Here is an 18,661-nt window from a genome sequence, read left to right as displayed (position 1 = left end):
CCATTTAGATTGCCATCGATAAAATGGGGGCCTATTATCCTTCCTCCCATAATGCCGCACCATACATTAACCCGCCAAGGTCGCTGATGCTCCACTTGTCGCAGCCATCGTGGCTTTTCCGTTGCCCAACAGTGCATATTATGCCACTTTATGTTACCGCTGTTGGTGAATGACGCTTCGTCGCTAAATAGAACGCGTGCAAAAAATCTGTCATCGTCCCGTAATTTTTCTTGTGCCCAGTGGCAGAACTGTACACGACGTTCAAAGTCGTCGACATTCAATTCCTGGTGCATAGAAATATGGTACGGGTGCAATCGATGTTGATGTAGCATTCTCAACACCGACGTTTTTGAGATTCTCGATTCTCGCGCAGTTTGTCTGTTACTGATGCGCGGATTAGCCATGACAGCTAAAACACCTACTTGGGCGTCATCATTTGTTGCAGGTCGTGGTTAACGTTTCACATGTGGCTGAACACTTCCTGTTTCCTTAAATAACCTAACTATCCGGCGAACGGTCCCGACACTTGGGTGATGTCGCCCAGGATACATAGCGCACATAGCGCATTTCGATCACAATAGCCATACATCAACACGATATCGACTTTTTCCGCAATTAGTAAACGGTCCATTTTAACACGGGTAATGTATCACGAAGCAAATACCGTCCGCTCTGGCGAAATGTTACGTGATACCACATTCTTATACGTTTGTGACTATTAACGTGCCATCTATCACAATGCGAAAAATGTGATCCAACTAAAACATTAATATTTCTTTACGTACTACACGAATGTGCAATAAAAAACCGCAGTTGATATCCGTTTGGCCTATGGCAGCGCCATCTAGCGGACCAACCATGGCGCCATCTGGTTTCCCCCTTCAAGCTAGACGAGTTTCGTTCTTTGTAGTTTTTTCGTTTGATGCTTATTTCGTGAGATATTTGGCCCGGTCTCTATCAATGGACCACCCTGTATAAGATAACTCTGCCCATAACTAAAAATAAGAACAGATTTTTGACATGTTTAGATATGCTATGGAGAAATTCACCGTGAGTGAATTTCAGATTGTTTTACTTTGATTTTCTAGCAGATAGAGACTTCAAAGTGATTTTCTATCGCCGTAGGGACTGTAGTGCTGTGGTGGCTTCCTACAGGCAGTGCGTAACGCGATGACGTCCCAACATTGGACACTAAACGTCAGACGCAACTACTTTAAATCGGACTATAGTGCTGGTACAGCTCCAGGGATAACGCGTGCAACGGAAGCTGTGGCGGACGCTCTGTGTTACTGCTGCACACGACGTGGGCGGCGACTGTACCGCGACCACTGTGCATCGCTCATTTGTTTGCCGCTGCAGCGGTAGCCGGAAGGGGGCCAGATTGCGCTGCCAGCGTCAGAGCCGGAGCGCACGCACACTGACACAGCCGCTCTAGCCGGCGGGCAGGCGTCCTCACGCACGTGTACGCACGGCCACACGCAGGACGCTCTGCCAGAGAGAGGCCGGTGACTCATCTGTTGCGAACGGATGTGCAGAATGAAGTGCTGCGGCCGGTCCCGCTCGATATTGCTCGAAATTGCTCATTACTGACGGAGGCGATTCTCTTGTGGGTCCCCTGCGGTTCGATTTTGCAGCCGCAGCTACCGGTCTGTGGGTGACCTACTGCACACCAGCACAGCTCTCCCACCTACCAGGTCTTTTTGTTACGAAGCTATTCTATTTTCCGACACCATTACAATTAGGCGTTCAGAAACCGATTTCGACCTTCCCTAACAGCCAGACTCAAATCTTTGTGCTAAACTGGAGGAAAGCTTGTTGAGGTAATTGTTGGTTTTCATGAACGGTCTTCACATACACTTGCATAATCGTAGGACTACTAGCCTCTTAGCCGTGGCTTCGCCAGTGCATGCGTATGTCAGTATATTGCTCACATCTCCCACCCGACTCTCTGTCCATCTCCTCTCCCTTCCCCTCTGTCCTCCTCCCCCCCCCCTCTCTCTCTCTCTTGGTCCATCTCCTCTTCCACCTTTCTTTATGCATCTCCTCCTCCTCTCTCTCTCTGTACATCATCTCTTCCCCTTCTCTGTCCATCTCGTATGCCTTCCTCTGCCCATCTAGCCCTCCCCTCTTCCTGAACACCTCCTCCTACACCACTCTTTCTGTCCTCCACCCTCTCCATCTCCCCTCTCTTTGTACATCTCCTCCTCCTCCATCTCTATCTGACCATCTTCTCCTCACTCCTCTCTCCGTCCATCTCCTTCTCCCCCCACTCTCTCAGTCCATCTCCTCTTCCACATTTCCAGATGCACCTCCTCCTCTCCTCTCTCTGCACGTCACCTCCACCCCCTCTCTGTCCGTCTCCTCTGTCCATATCCTCCTCCCCTTCTCCCTGTGGACCTCTGCCTCCCCTCTATATGTACATCCCCTCCTCTCCGATTTCCATCTGTCCATCTGTTCCTACCCCAGGCTCTTACGCTGATGCCGCGTACCGTGCGTTCCTGATGGCATTCGATTCAGTTCCACACTGTCGTTTAGTGAATAAAATACTAGCGTACCGAGTGTCGGACCAAATTTGCAACTGAACACAATACTTCACTGCAGATAGGAGAGGTAATTTCGGGAGTACCCCAAGGGACTGTTATGAAGCCTTGGCTACCTAAAATTTATATTAATGATCTAGTACAGGGGCGGGCAAACGTTGCACGCGGCTCGTGAGCGCATAAAGCTGCACGTGTGCTGCTCGCGTGCAATCGTCGAATGGGGCAGTGGCGACAGCTGGCAGGTTGCGGCAGTGTAGTACAAGGCTAAGCCGAGGACGTTGATGCGAAGCGACCACTACGTAGTGAACGTTGTATTTCAAGAACCGGAAAATGCTGAGTGAATCAAGGAAACGGAGACGTGGAGATTTGCTATCTTTTAAAAAGTAATGGGAGAATCATTTTTTCTTTGTGCAAAAACGTGAAAATTCGAAATGTTTAATATGTGGCAGTATTCTCGCTGGTCAGCGGAAGTTTAGTATTGAAGGCCATTATAATAAATTTCACAAGGACGAGTACAATTTATTGTCGGATTCTGAGCGGTTGGGGAAATTGAGTGAGCTTAAGAAGAGCGATCTGACGATACTAGATGAATCTGTCGTAGTTGCTGTGGTCACGAGAGATCTGCGACTTCCTTTCGCCATGTCTCTCATCTAACTGATTTAACATTTTATGGAGCACTGTTTTCAATTTTTCAGGACGACAGCAATAATAGCCCAGCGGTACGTGCAAGTTATAAGATTGCGCTTAATATAGCGAGAGCTGGAAAACCATTTGCTGAATTAGTAAGTGTCGGTTAAGAGCAAACATCAGTGATGAAAATTTAAGTAAGTGTTTGCGTGTGTCTGTATGTAGAAATTTTGTTCCACTCCACCTGTGACCGAGCGAGGTGGCGCAGTGGTTAGACACTGGATTCGCATTCGGGAGGACGACGGTTCAATCCCGCGTCCGGCCATCCTGATTTAGGTTTTCCGTGATTTCCCTAAATCGCTCCAGGCAAATGCCGGGATGGTTCCTTTCAAAGGGCACGGCCGACTTCCTTCCCCGTCCTTCCCTAATCCGATGAGACCGATGACCTAGCTGTCTGGTCTCCTTCCCCAAAAACAACCAACCAACAACCAATCCACCTGTGACAATTAAATAAAACGTATCGTAGGTAATAGGTACTCTTTCAAACCACGATATCTTTCAAGAACTCCTACTAATCTCATTCCTTCATTCAATGAAGCAAGCTAGGAAACAAAACGCATTGCAGAGGAAGGAACGGACAGAAGGTATGGTGGGGAGTCATAAGATTGTAGCGTAATGCAGGAAAACGTGCAGAGGATCGACGATTGATACAGAGAATAGGAGTTCACCCTCAAGGTAAAAAAAAAATGCAACGTATTGAGCATACATAGGCGAAGAGATCCAGTATGTGCGATTATGCTATTGGCGACAAATCACTGGGAACAGTAAGTACCGTAAAGTATCTAGAAGTAACCATCCGGAGCGACCTGAAGTAGAACGACCGTGTAAAATAAATAGTAGGAAAAGGATTTGCCAAACTGCGATCCATTGGGAGAATCTCGAGCAAACAACGGAAGAAGTGACTTACAAAACACTCATTAAACACTCATTCGACCGACTCTTTGGCATTGCTTATCAGTCTGAGACCATCGCCAGGTTGGATTGTTAGAAGAGAGAAGAAGCTACAACAAAGAGCGGTACCTTTCGTCACGGTATCGTTTCGAAGGTTAATCAATCGCTCTCGTATCCAGATATAAAAATTTATTGATTGGTTTATTTATTCATTTATGTAATCTGCTCTGATTAGGGCCATAACGCCCTCGATTACATCGGACCAGCGTTTCACACATGCAGTAACTTTCTTATATCACAGATAAGTAAGAAATTACAGTTCATAAAACATAAACCTGTTCTTTCAGCTTAACTCCCTCGTTACTGCACCGAACTGATACGGCATTCTATAGTCCTGTACTTAACGCTGTACGAAGCGGTTCAGTTCAAAACTCGAGTATAGGTAGCAACGTAAAACCTTTTCTTCGTGTACCCACGTAATCTGGGTGTTTTATGCCAGACACAAATTGCACTAAAATTTAATAGACGTGCAGATACATTTAAAATTTATTGCCAGTGTGAGTGAAGCCATAACAAGTGAATTTCTTTGCCAAACGATTTAGCACCGCTGCCATTAATAACAGTATATTCTGTCGCCGCACTGAATCGCACATTAGATTCTAAACGAATTCCTAGCTGAAACTTCATGAAATAACAAAAACGTGTATCGGACCCCCACTCGAAACAGAAATCTTGTTCTTAACAGCTAAGCTATGCAGCTTCGACACTCGACCCGCCCCCACACCCAGTACCTCTTCCCTACATTCCGAACTCCACAAAGCTCTCCCTCCCAGATCGCTGGACGAGCACTCCTGGAAATACGGATGCCGCGAAGAATTTGTGTTTACTCTGGGGCGTGTAAGTTTTAGTGATTATCGACCGAAAAGGAAACTGTTCCGAAGATCACACCAGTCTCTTTATTTTTGTCAATTTTGTGCCTTACTGCCCTAGCGTGCTCTGTTTTAAATTTACATGTGGCCTCTGCTGAGCAGCGATCTATTCTACATTTACACTGATTAAGAAGCATAATGTATTGTAATGATGCTTTAAATATTAACTGTATTAGAGCACTTAGGGCTAACATTGAGTTTAACATTTTTTTTCCTTCTTTACAGATCGCCGTACGACGTTAATTACATCTCACCCAGCCGGCGTAAGTATGACTTCTTTTCATGGGAAATTGAATATGCACGTAGAAGCATAGAGCTGATAGACGCTTCGCATTCCCGAGAGCACCTTATACACCACTGTTTAATGGGTCGCTTCAGATGAAGGGATCACATGTTGTTCAACAAGTTATATTTGCCCATCTTCAAAATGCGATACAGAACGTCTTTATGCATAGTATAGCGTCACTTAAGTACGTCCTCACGATTTTCTATGACGTTCTGAAGAATGGGCTACGCCTGAAACGCGTCGGATATTATTTCTTCAACAACAAGTGACCTGTTCCTTTCAAGCGACCCGTTCAGCAGCGATAAAAGATGTGCTCTCGGTTTTCATTAGGGTCACAGGTCTCCTACGCGAGTTGACAGATGACCAGACACGTCTAACATGCGGCGAAAAGTTTCTTCAGAGTAGGGCACGTGATGATAAAATTAGACTAGAGATCATGCAGAAATACACAGTCATTCTCTCAGCCTTTCATCATTGTATGATCTGCGAACAAACGTAAATGTTAATTTTTTTTATATAAAACAGAACGTGTTCCCTGAAAACAGAAATGCAGGGTGACAATTATTGAACTATATGAAAAAAAAGTACCTTAGCTACAAACTACGGCGTGCACACACTTTATTTTAACATGTTAACGTCACTACAGATATTCTGATTTAGGTTATGACATATTCGACAAGTAATAATTTTTTCATAATGTGGGGCCACGGTCATAATATATTTATTTAAAGTCAGTACCACCATTATACTGTATTTTATTTGCAGTGTTACATTTCCACGATCATGATTTCGGGTTAAAAGTGTCATTGTCAAGTGTTTTCTGAAAGTATATTAGACTGTAACAGTGAAATACATAACAAGTGATATAACCATAAGAATCCATATTTATAATGCTTACTTACAATGTTATACAGTGCCTAAGATGGCATACTGTCGTATTTAAAATACACTATTAGGCACATTGTCTAAGGGTCAAAATTTCTGGAAAAAGACCACAGCTAACCCTTAGACAATGTGCCTAATAGTGTATTTTAAATACGACAGTATGCCATAGCACTGTATAACATTGTAAGTAAGCATTATAAATATGGATTCTTATGGTTATATCATTTGTTATGTATTTCACTGTATTGTATAATATGCTTTCAGAAAACGTTTGATAATGGCACTTTAAAGCCGAAATCATGATCGTGTAAATGTAACACCGTAAATAAAAAACAGTCTAATGGCGGTACTGACTTTAAAGAAATATTCGATATGCCTGCCATTATTGGCGATGGTGTGGCGCCGACGAATAGCGAAGTTCTGCATAACACGGAACATCGCTGCTGTCGATGACCTACTGAATGGTTGTTTTCAGCTCAGCGTGGTTTTGGGGTTATTGCTGTACACCTTGTCTTTAGTACAGCCTCACGAAAACAAGTCGTATGTGTTCAGATCCGGAGAATATGGCAGCCAATCGAGGACTGTGGGTACCCCAGAGCAAGAATGCGGTCCCCAAAGTGCTCGTTCAGAATATCAAACACTCTTCTGCTTCGATATGGTCGAGCTCCGTCTTGCATGAACCACATCTTGTCGAAATCAGGATCACTTAAAATGGGATGAAACAACCGTTCGGTAGTCACCGTGCCATTACAGAATATCGTTCCGATTATTACCTGACTGGATATTGCACACCACACAGCCACCCGTTGACGGTGAAGAGACTTCTCGATCGCGAAATGCGGATTCTCAGTCCACCAATTGCGCCAGTTTTGCCTACTGACGAACCATCCCAATGAAAGTGGGCTTCGTCGCTAAACCAAACCGTACTAATTCCTACCATGCGCCGAGGACAACCGTGCCGTTTGAACGTTCTAACACAAACCTTTCACAAGTTATGACGATTTTATTTCATGTAATTCGATTATTTCCGCCCTGTATGTTTCTAGTGTAAACTTCTCTCAGGCCGGCCAGCATTGGAAACTGCCGTGGTAGATTTTCCAACTGCGTCAGCACTTTCGTTATTTTTACGAAAATTTTATGCAGTAAATTAGCAGTCCAGTGCATCAAGTTGAAACGTCCCCTATGAAAAATTATGAATGATTGTCCTGGTAAACTTCTATGTTATTTGATTTTCAAACAGCTGATCAAAACAAACGTTCTCAGACATTTCTCTCTTTACTTATTCTAATCATCACTAAACTGACACACAATATTTTCAGCGCAACGCCTTCTGACTTTCAATAATCCCTACAAAAGAATGGCCCTGACTAAGAATAACCTGTATCTTTCAGGAATCACTTACCTCACAAAAATCTTCGTTACTCGAACTACTGCAATACAGCGAGCGCCAAAACTGTTAGCTAAATAAAAGATTCTAACTACTTAAGGCACTAACTACTGGTAGGCATAGTTAGCAAATGAAAGATTTTGATAGAAAACAATGTGTTTACCTTCATAGCTTTCAAAAGTCATAATATGTACATAATTTTGTGACATCCAATCAAACAAATTCCCTTTTTGTGACGGACACACGTCCTGATCCTCCGCTCAAAACTCTGGCATCTCTCTCCCCGCATCCACCACTGCTGGCAGCTCACTTCCAACTGCCCAACACTACACAAGCGAATATTCCAACAACTAGTCCAACCAGCCACAGACTGCATACAGCGCAGTCAGCGATTTTCATACGGAGCACTACGTGGCGTTACCAACATAAAAACCTAAATAGCCTACTTACAAAGTTACCGTGGACTGAGAATTACCAGCAGAAATTTAATTAATTACTAGTGTGTGGAAGGGAAGAATAATAGGACCGTTATATTAATGTTACACATTAGCAATTATCGGACAGTATCAGTTGAAGTGTGGTACTTTTCGAACACCATCAGAAAATGCATCAGGGCTTTCGACTTTAGGTTCGGCTCTTTATGGCTCGTGACGTATATTTTTCTGGGGTGCCCTTGTCCCTGTCGACGTACTGGTGTTTATTAAGCTGTCTTGGCTTGTCTAGTTTCAGGCATGTGCTGCAACCTGTTCTTCCTGCGTGTTGTGCTCCAAACTCTCAGCTGTTCTCGTGCGTTAACAATAAAGTTTATTGCAGTCAAGTGCTCACATGAATTCTCTGGTCGCTGATTGACGTTGTTAAATAATCTACGTGAGCGCTTGACTGCAATAAACTTTATTGTTCTAAGTAGTGGGTTCGCAGCTGTTCTCTGCCACTAACATGACTAATTCAGGGTGACTATTATTGAACTATATGAAAAAACGTAAATTAGTTACAAACTACGGCGTGCAAACGTTTTATTAACATGTAAACGTCACTACAGATATTCGGATTTAGGTTATGACATGTTCGATAAGTGTGCCATCATTGACGATGATGCGCCGCAGACGAGTAGTGAAATTCTGCGTGACCCGCTAAAGTGTCGGATCAGCGATGCCGTCGACGACCTCCTGAATGTTTTCAGCTCAGCAATGGCTCTGGGGTTGGGTTATTGTTGTACACCTCATCTTTAATATAGATCCACAAAAAGAAGTCTGAAGTGTTCAGATCCGGAGAATATGGCGGCAAATCGAGGCCCATGCGAGTGGTCTCTGGGTACCCCAGAGCCAGAATGGGGTCCCCAAAGTGCTCCTGCAGAACGTCAGACGCTCTCCTGCTTACGATGATGGGGATGAAATGCCCGCCCCTTGTATCTGTGTGGTCAGCGCGACGGCATATCATGCGTAACGGCCCTGGTTCGATTCCCGGCTGGGTCGGAGATTTTCTCTCAGGGACTGAGTGTTGTGTTGTCCTTCTCATCATCATTTGATCCCCATTGACACGCCAGTCACCGAAGTGGCGGCAACTCGAAAGACTTGCATCAGGCGAACGGTCTACCGCAGCCACACGGCATTTCCATTTCCATGGGGATGAAATCATCTTCCAAAATCTGCACGTGCCGTTCGGTAATCACAGTGCCATGAAGAAATATCACACCGATTATTCCGTGACTGGACACTGCACATCACACAGCCACCCGTTGACGGTGAAGAGACTTCTCGATTGCGATTCTCAGTCCCCCCAAATGCACAAATTTTATTGGCGAACCCATCCAAATGAAAGTGGGCCTCATCGCTGAAGCTAACCATACTAATTCCCACCATGCCCCGCTGTCAACCGTGCAGTTTGAGCGTCCTACGCAAACCGTTCAGAAGTTATGGCCTTTTTATTTCATATATATGAATAATTGTCACCCTGAATGAACAAGTTTTCGCGTGTCACGACTACCTCTGTGTACGAACAGAGTACGAACGGCCGGCCGGAGTGGCCGAGCGGTTCTAGGCGCTGCAGTCCGGAACCGAGCGACCGCTACGGTCGCAGGTTCGAATCCTGCCTCGGGCATGGATGTGTGTGATGTCCTTAGGTTAGTTAGGTTTAAGTAGTTCTAAGCTCTAGGGGACTGATGACCTGAGAAGTTAAGTCCCATAGTACTCAGAGCCATTTGAACCATTTGAGCCAAACCGGTCTTCTGTCTGGAAACCAGAACAACAGTATGTGTTATTAATATGTGCCAGTCCAGTATCCACGTTCTTAATCAGTCGGATATAAAATACGAGGTTCGACTTCAGCGGATCAAAATTGAGGCGAGGAGCAATCCTATCAACAAAACCGCAGCGCATCGAACGGGTATAAGTGAGTTACTAAATATTTACATCCGGAAATGCGAATAAGACTTGTGGTCGCAGATGTGGACAACTTACCTCCTGATACGGGTCTCATTTCTTTTATCCGCGTGGATTTCGGGATGCACGCTAAGGAAAAAAAAAATTCGTAGCATCAAAACAAAATTAATGTAGAGTAATGAAATTTCAGGAATACATTTATCTAGGTAACATATTTAAGTGATTAACACTGCAAGATCACCCATTAATGTAAGCGCAAGAGAAGGCATTGCAAATGTGAAATACTGGTACACTACTAACCAGTGTAACGGTCAGAATGTTGCATGCAAACGTGCATGCATTATGTTGCACCGATACCTGATGTGAGTTTGTGGAATGGAGTTCCATGCGTGGTCGGTCAAAACGGGCACAATTAATGCTGGTTTTGGATGGCGTTGGTGTTGTCACCCGATGATATTACACATGTGGTCGATTGGAGACAGATCTGGCGACCGAGCAGCCAATGCAACATGTCGACACTGTGTAGAGCGTGTTGGCTTTTAACAGCGTTACGTGAGCGAGCGCTATCCAGTTGGTAAGCTCGTCCTAGAATACTGTTCATGAATGGCAGCATAACAGATTGACGTACAGTCAGTAGCGCGGGATAGCAACGAGAGTGCTCTTGCTGTCACACGGAATCACACCTGGAGTTATGGGCTAGGGTGTATGTCCAGTATGTCTGGCACACAGACACCGTTGGTTGCAGGTCCTCAACTGGCCTCCTCCTATCCAAGACCCGGCAGTCACTGGCACCGAAGCAGAACCATATTTCATGAGAAAACACAACAGATCTCCACCCCGCCGATCAATGAGCAGTTGATTAATACCACTGAGTCGGCCGCGGTGGCCAAGCGGTTCGAGGCGCTTCAGTCGGGAACCGCGCGACTGCTACGGTCGCAGGTTCGAATCCTGCCTCGGGCATGGATGTGTGTGAAGTCCTTAGGTTAGTTAGGTTTAAGTAGATCGACGTTCTAGGGGACTGATGACCTTGAAACGTCCCCTTGGAAAAAATAATCAATTACTGTGCTGGTAAACCCCTTACGTTATTTGATTTTCAAACAGCAGAGCAAAACTGAACGTACTCAGACACTTCTCTCTTTACTTATTCTGATCATCACTAAACCGACACACAATACTTTTAGCGCAACGCAATCTGACTTTTAATAATATCTACAATAGAATGGCCCTGACTAACAATAACCTATACCTTTCATGAATCACTTACCTCACAAAAATCTTCATTACTCGAACTACTGCAACACAGCGAGCACCAATACTGCCAGCTAAATAAAAGATTCTAACTACTTAAGGCACTAACTACTGGTAGGCATAGTTAGCAAATGAAAGATTTTGATAACGAACAAACAATGTATTTACCTTAATAGTGTTCAAAAGTCATAATATATGTATCAGTTCATGACATCCAGTCTTACAAATTTACTGTCTCTGATGGACACACGTCCAGATCATCCGCTCTCAAAACTCCGCCATCTCTCTCCCCACATCCACCACTGCTGGCGGATCACCTCCAACTGCGCAACGCTACGCGCTGTTAACAGCCAACTGCCCAACACTACAATTGCGACTATTTCAACAATGCCCACCGGCCACAGACTGCACAAAGCAGAGCCAGTGATTTTCATACAGAGCGCTAGGTGCCGTTACCAACATAAAAACCTAAACAGCCTACTTACAACCTCAGATTTTAAGTCCCATGGTGCTAAGATCCATTTAAACCATTTTTGATACCACTGAAGTCGCAAATGGTTTGGGGTTAGTGGAATACACGCTATAGTGTGTCTGACTCGGAACTGTCCTTGAAGTAACCGATTTGTAACAGTTCGTTATGTCACTGTAGTACCAACTGCTGTTCAAATTGCTGCTGCAGATATACACTACTGGCCATTAAAATTGCTACACCAAGAGGAATAACAGATGATAAACGGGTATTCATTGGACAAATATATAATACTAGAACTCTCATATGATTACATTTTCACGCAATTTGGGTGAATTGATCCTGAGAGATTAGTACTCAGAACAACCACCTCTGGTCATAATAACGGCCTTGATACGCCTGGGCATTGAGTCAAACAGAGCTTGGATGGCGTGTATAGGTACAGCTGCCCATGCAGCTTCAACACAGACCACAGTTCATCGAGAGTAGTGACTGGCGTATTGTGACGAGCCAGTTGCTCGAACCACCATTGGCCAAACGTTTTCAATTGCTGAGATATCTGGAGAATGTGGTGGCCAGAGTAGCAGTCGAACATTTTCTTTATCAAGAAAAGCCCGTACAGGACCTGCAGCATGCGGTCGTGCATTATCCTACTGAAACGTTGGGTTTCGCAGGGATCGAATGAAGGGTAGAGCCACGGGTCATAACACATCTAAAATTAACGTCCACTGTTCAAAGTGCAGTCAATGCGAACAAGAGGTGACCGAGACGTGTAACCAATGGCAAGCCATACCTTCACGCCGGGTGACACGCCAGTATGGCGATGACGGATACACGCTTTCAATGTGCGTTCACCGCGATGTCGCCAAACACGGATGCGACCATCATGATGCTGTAAACAGAACCTGGATTCATCCGAAAAAATTACGTTTTGCCATTCGTGCACCCAGGTTCGTCGTTGAGTACACCATCGCAAGCGGTCCTGTCTGTGATGAGGCGTCAAGGGTAACCGCAGCCATGGTGTCCGAGCTGACAGTCCATGCTGCTGCAGACGTCGTCGAACTGTTCGTGCAGATGGTGGTTGTCTTGTAAACGTCCCCATCTGTTGACTCAGGGATCGAGACGTGGCTGCACGATCCGTTACAGCCACGCAGATAAGATGCCTGTCATCTCGACTGCTAGTGATACGAGGCCGTTGGGATCCAGCACGGCGTTCCGCATTACCCTCCTGAACCCACCTACTCCCTATTGTGCTAAGAGTCATTGGATCTCGACCAACGTGAGCAGCAATGTCGCAATACGTTAAACCGACCTTTATCGAATTCGGAAACGTGATGGTACGCATTTCTCCTCCTTACACGAGGCATCACAACAACGTTTCACGAGGCAACGCAGGTCAACTGCTGTTTGTGTATGAGAAATCGGTTGGAAACTTTCCTCATGTCAGCACGTTGTAGGTGTCGCCACCGGCGCCAACCTTGTGTGAATGCTCTGAAAGGCTAATCATTTGCATATCACAGCATCTTCCTCCTGTCGGTTAAATTTCGCGTTCTGTAACACGTCATCTTCGTGGTGTAGCAGTTTTAATGGCCAATAGTGTAGTAGAATGCCCCAGAGCTATACGCCGAACACGATGGTCTTCCCTCTCGGTAGTGCCACGTGGCCGTCAGGAGCCCGGTCTTCCTGGAAGGCTACATTCCTGTCTAGTCTTTCTGCAAAATCGCAGAACATCAAGCTTCTGCAAAAGAACATCAAATTTTCTCGTAGCCCTATTACACGACCTCCTTCGAACTCAATGAGAAGTTGATAACGCCACTTTTAAAGGCATTCTCGACCTGCATCAGCTCACTACCTCTCACAACGCTTACCGTGTGTATTTAAAAGAAACTACATTGTGGCGCTACTACTGCCATTCTGATGTGACTGGCGCGAAATTTGAATAGATATCATTTTTCAGATGTAGAAGCACGCCTACCGACTGTCGTTTATATCGCACAGCTCCTTCTTGGTGTTGCAATTTTCTTTTCACATCAGTACATATATACACTCCTGGAAATGGAAAAAAGAACACATTGACACCGGTGTGTCAGACCCACCATACTTGCTCCGGACACTGCGAGAGGGCTGTACAAGCAATGATCACACGCACGGCACAGCGGACACACCAGGAACCGCGGTGTTGGCCGTCGAATGGCGCTAGCTGCGCAGCATTTGTGCACCGCCGCCGTCAGTGTCAGCCAGTTTGCCGTGGCATACGGAGCTCCATCGCAGTCTTTAACACTGGTAGCATGCCGCGACAGCGTGCACGTGAACCGTATGTGCAGTTGACGGACTTTGAGCGAGGGCGTATAGTGGGCATGCGGGAGGCCGGGTGGACGTACCGCCGAATTGCTCAACACGTGGGGCGTGAGGTCTCCACAGTACATCGATGTTGTCGCCAGTGGTCGGCGGAAGGTGCACGTGCCCGTCGACCTGGGACCGGACCGCAGCGACGCACGGATGCACGCCAAGACCGTAGGATCCTACGCAGTGCCGTAGGGGACCGCACCGCCACTTCCCAGCAAATTAGGGACACTGTTGCTCCTGGGGTATCGACGAGGACCATTCGCAACCGTCTCAATGAAGCTGGGCTACGGTCCCGCACACCGTTAGGCCATCTTCCGCTCACGCCCCAACATCGTGCAGCCCGCCTCCAGTGGTGCCGCGACAGGCGTGAATGGAGGGACGAATGGAGACGTGTCGTCTTCAGCGATGAGAGTCGCTTCTGCCTTGGTGCCAATGATGGTCGTATGCGTGTTTGGCGCCGTGCAGGTGAGCGCCACAATCAGGACTGCATACGACCGAGGCACACAGGGCCAACACCCGGCATCATGGTGTGGGGAGCGATCTCCTACACTGGCCGTACACCACTGGTGATCGTCGAGGGGACACTGAATAGTGCACGGTACATCCAAACCGTCATCGAACCCATCGTTCTACCATTCCTAGACCGGCAAGGGAACTTGCTGTTCCAACAGGACAATGCACGTCCGCATGTATGCAGTGTCACCCAACGTGCTCTAGAAGGTGTAAGTCAACTACCCTGGCCAGCAAGATCTCCGGATCTGTCCCCCATTGAGCATGTTTGGGACTGGATGAAGCGTCGTCTCACGCGGTCTGCACGTCCAGCACGAACGCTGGTCCAACTGAGGCGCCAGGTGGAAATGGCATGGCAAGCCGTTCCACAGGACTACATGCAGCATCTCTACGATCGTCTCCATGGGAGAATAGCAGCCTGCATTGCTGCGAAAGGTGGATATACACTGTACTAGTGCCGACATTGTGCATGCTCTGTTGCCTGTGTCTATGTGCCTGTGGTTCTGTCAGTGTGATCATGTGATGTGTATCTGACCCCAGGAATGTGTCAATAAAGTTTCCCCTTCCTGGGACAATGAATTCACAGTGTTCTTATTTCAATTTCCAGGAGTGTAGATGCTGCTGTAACTTGCTTGCTCGAGGGTAGTGAGATCAAATATTACTTTTATAAGTTTTCGCGGAACGTCACGAGCCGAGTCGCCTGCGCTGTTCCCTTTTTGAGTGTGCAGCGCCCAGTGTTCGTAGAATGGCGGCAGACACGAGGCAGTTTCCCGGTACCGGATGTGGCGGCGACGCCCGCCTCGCGTTACGCGACTTCTGGGAGGTGCGCACCTGCTGGCTGGTTGGGTGGCAGCGTCGCAGCAACAGGATGCTTCGCTTCGCCGAGGACGAGCTCGGGAAAGGAGGGGGCCCGGGACTGCAGTGGAGCGAGGCCGGACAAGGAAGTGGCACAGCTGACCCGGAGCTGTACACCGAATACACACCATTGTAAGAAAACGAAACGCCTACAATCGTCCTTATGACATCATTTATTGTGTGGGTGCCAGTTTTGGCGCTTCAGTGCCCCATGTTCAGGCCTTACTTGATGCTGAAGGGGGTAAAACCAGCGTCAACTAAGGCCTGAAGATGGCGTATTGAAGAACTGAAACTGGGAGCCACACAATATGTGACATCATGAGGACAGTTGTAGGCGTTTTGTTTTCTTACAATAGTGAACCGCCGTAGTCTCCCAGATCTCAAGTCACAAGGATGTGCATATTGAATACATACCACGTACTTCATAGCATGGGCAGAAACTGGCTTCACAGACCATGGATTGAAGAATAAATACGAGGCTTGTCCAGAAAATGAGAGTTCTGAGCCTCCGTCGCTCAAAGGAATTTATTTTTTTCGTAAAAGTTGGTAGCACTGCATCCAAGGACAAGGTGTTGACAGCAGAACGCACCATCGTTTTTTTTTTTTTTTTTACGCTGCTGAAAGCTCCTGTTATAGTACATCGTCGAAGTGAGTGTCTACATTCCGAATCCCTTCGGCTGCGAGGTAAGGAGTGTATTTCGGTTTCTATTTGCAAAGCAAAATGTGCCGTGACATTTTTCTAGAAGTTGTAGCTTACGGAATAGTGTCTGACGACATGGTCACCAAAAGCGAGGAAATAATTCTTTGTAGTACTCGATCGACTTTTTGCCGAGATGGACGCAACATTTCCAGAAATCAGTAGATCTCTTCTCCATGAAATCATTACTGGTATTCGAAAACTATGTGCGAAGTTGGTACCAAGAGAGTTCCCAACCAGCAAAAAGTATCAACAGTATCATATTCACCGGAATTTCTTGAGTGTTTGGAACTGGAAGGTGAACAACTACTTGACTCTGCTGCAGGGGAGCACAGAATGCAACACGTGGGCCACATGCGACCCGCCATTGATCTGATGTTGGCCTGCCCCTCACGTTTCGTTCTTGTAATTATTGTTTCCTTCTGATCCTTCATCCATTTGCAGAACGGAGAGGGGGCTTGTAGAACTAGTTCTTTTGAGGAAAAAGAAAAAATATTTATTAAATATTTTATTTATTTAATAAAGTGAATATTTGTAAAACAAACGATGAGAGGTAATCATGTAATTTTTTTCTTCTTGCCACCCTTAAGACGTCGCACTGTGATGTTTGCGGCTCGTGGTACTAGCAAATCTGTACACCCCTATTCTACTCTCACTGGCACCGGAACATGGGTGTTTTACTAGATGCCTCAAACGAAAGGACAATTGCCGGCCGTTGTGGCCGTGCGGTTCTAGGCGCTTCAGTCTGGAACCGCGTGACCGCTACGGTCGCAGGTTCGAATCCTGCCTGGGGCATGGATGTGTGTGATGTCCTTAGGTTAGTTAGGTTTAAATGGTTCTAAGTTCTAGGGGACTGATGACCTCAGATGTTAAGTCCCATAGTGCTCAGAGCCATTTGAACCATTTTTGAAAGGACAATTCAATGTCTTGGCGCCATCCCTCCTCCCATCAGCGAAAAATTCAGAACCGTTGTTTCGCCCTGACCTCAATTTTTTCTCCAGGAGGATACAACTACTGCTGCACGGTACCGCGATACTTTTAAAAAACCTAGTACGGAAATCACAAAAGAAGGGGATGAGTTAACAGAGAGTGTCTCTGTTCCTTGACAAAGCACGTTGCCACACAGTCAACGCCTCCAGGCAACACTTGGATTCATTCGGCTGGGACATCGCCGATAACCCAGTTCGCAGTACTAATCCGACATCTTCAAATTTTCATCTTTTCACATCTTTGAAATTGCTAATGCCTGGAAAATGTTTTTCTACGAGTAATGAGTTCGAAAAGAAGAAGGATCGGATTTAACGTCCCGTCGACATTTAGGTCATTAGAGACGGAGCACAAGTTCGGATTGTGACGAGAATGGGGAAGGAAATCGGCCGTGCCCTTGGAAAGGAACCATTCCGGCATTTACCTGAACCGATTTAGGGAACTCACGGAAAATTTAAAACCGGATGGACGGAGGCGGGTTTGAACTATCGTCCTCCCTTAAGCGAGTCCAGTGTGCTAACTAGTGGGCCACCTCTCTCGGTAATGAGCTCGAGAGTGCCGTCAGACAGTGGCCCGACCAGGCAGCAGCAGATATATTGGATCGAGATACCAGAAAGCTCTTTCCTCGGCTCTCAAACTGTATAGAAAATGTAAGCTACTACGTCATAAAGTAGGGTTTGACATATATCTGTGAATCTGTAAATTTTTCATGAACTAGCTGTACCCGGCCACTCGTTTCTTTGGCTCTGTCTGGTTTAATGGAAAAAAAGAAGAATAGAGAAAGTTCACGGTCTGAATTTCTTCTCTCACTTGTCTCTATGCACCTCCTCGTCAGCCCCTCCACCTCTCCTAATCCATCTCTTTCTCCTTCCAACTTCCTTTGCCGCTCACTTCCTTCCCCTCTCTCTGCCCCCCTCTCTCTCGATCTCCTCTTACCCCTGTGTGTGTCCATTATCTTTGTGCTCTCTGTGTCCATTTTCTCTCACCCCCCTGTGCATGTCCTCTCTCTCCCTCCCTGACCTTGAGACATGTTTATTGTCACTACAGATTCCGAATCTGTAGTAGTATTCTAATCATAAGAGGATAAGCCAGGAATACAACTTCCGTGCTTTCTGTGAAAACCATCTGCTATGAAGAAAACAAAACCGCATATTACTGTGCATGTAATTCATGTTTCAAAATATACATAATAAGAAAGAAAATACATAGGAGAAAGAATTTGTGAAATGGTTTAATGCCCCGTTGTCATAGAACTGGCTGCAACAAAGGAAACAAAACCATACATTTTTACGGCTGATCATTCTCTTTCTAGTACTCTGTTTTAAGAGAAAACCTGACATTGTTCTTGGAAAAAAAAAATTATACAGTATGTATATTTACTAGAGTATCGTTTAAAATTTGAAGTAAATCTCTCAAGAACGTTTCGAGAAATTTGGTAGCAATGCTTCCTCTTTATATATTACATGTATTTATGTACTTTATACTCTGCTGAAAAAAATAGTGTATCATTATAGACGTTTCCACTTCACTCAAGATTTATTGTTGCGACAGTGCATACGGAGTACA

The 18,661-nt window shown here is 45.9% G+C and overlaps 1 protein-coding gene across 2 annotated transcripts in view; it reads left to right on the top strand.

Annotated features, from left to right (window-relative positions):
• The window catches only part of LOC124622155 (semaphorin-2A-like), a 1,077,868-nt gene that overhangs the window by 217,782 nt on the left and 841,425 nt on the right, over positions 1 to 18,661 (top strand). Inside the window, exon 2 of one of the 2 annotated variants that reach the window (XM_047147795.1) lies at positions 5,273 to 5,310. The exons of the other annotated variant lie outside the window; for it this stretch is intronic. The gene's annotated coding sequence lies outside the window, so the exon portion shown is untranslated. The remainder of the gene's footprint in view (positions 1 to 5,272; positions 5,311 to 18,661) is intronic. 2 annotated transcript variants of the gene reach the window in all.

The sequence above is a fragment of the Schistocerca americana genome, chromosome 7 (genome assembly GCF_021461395.2).
Source record: "Schistocerca americana isolate TAMUIC-IGC-003095 chromosome 7, iqSchAmer2.1, whole genome shotgun sequence".
NCBI classification, from domain to species: Eukaryota; Metazoa; Arthropoda; class Insecta; order Orthoptera; family Acrididae; genus Schistocerca; species Schistocerca americana.
This window is presented reverse-complemented; position numbering and strand designations above follow the sequence as displayed.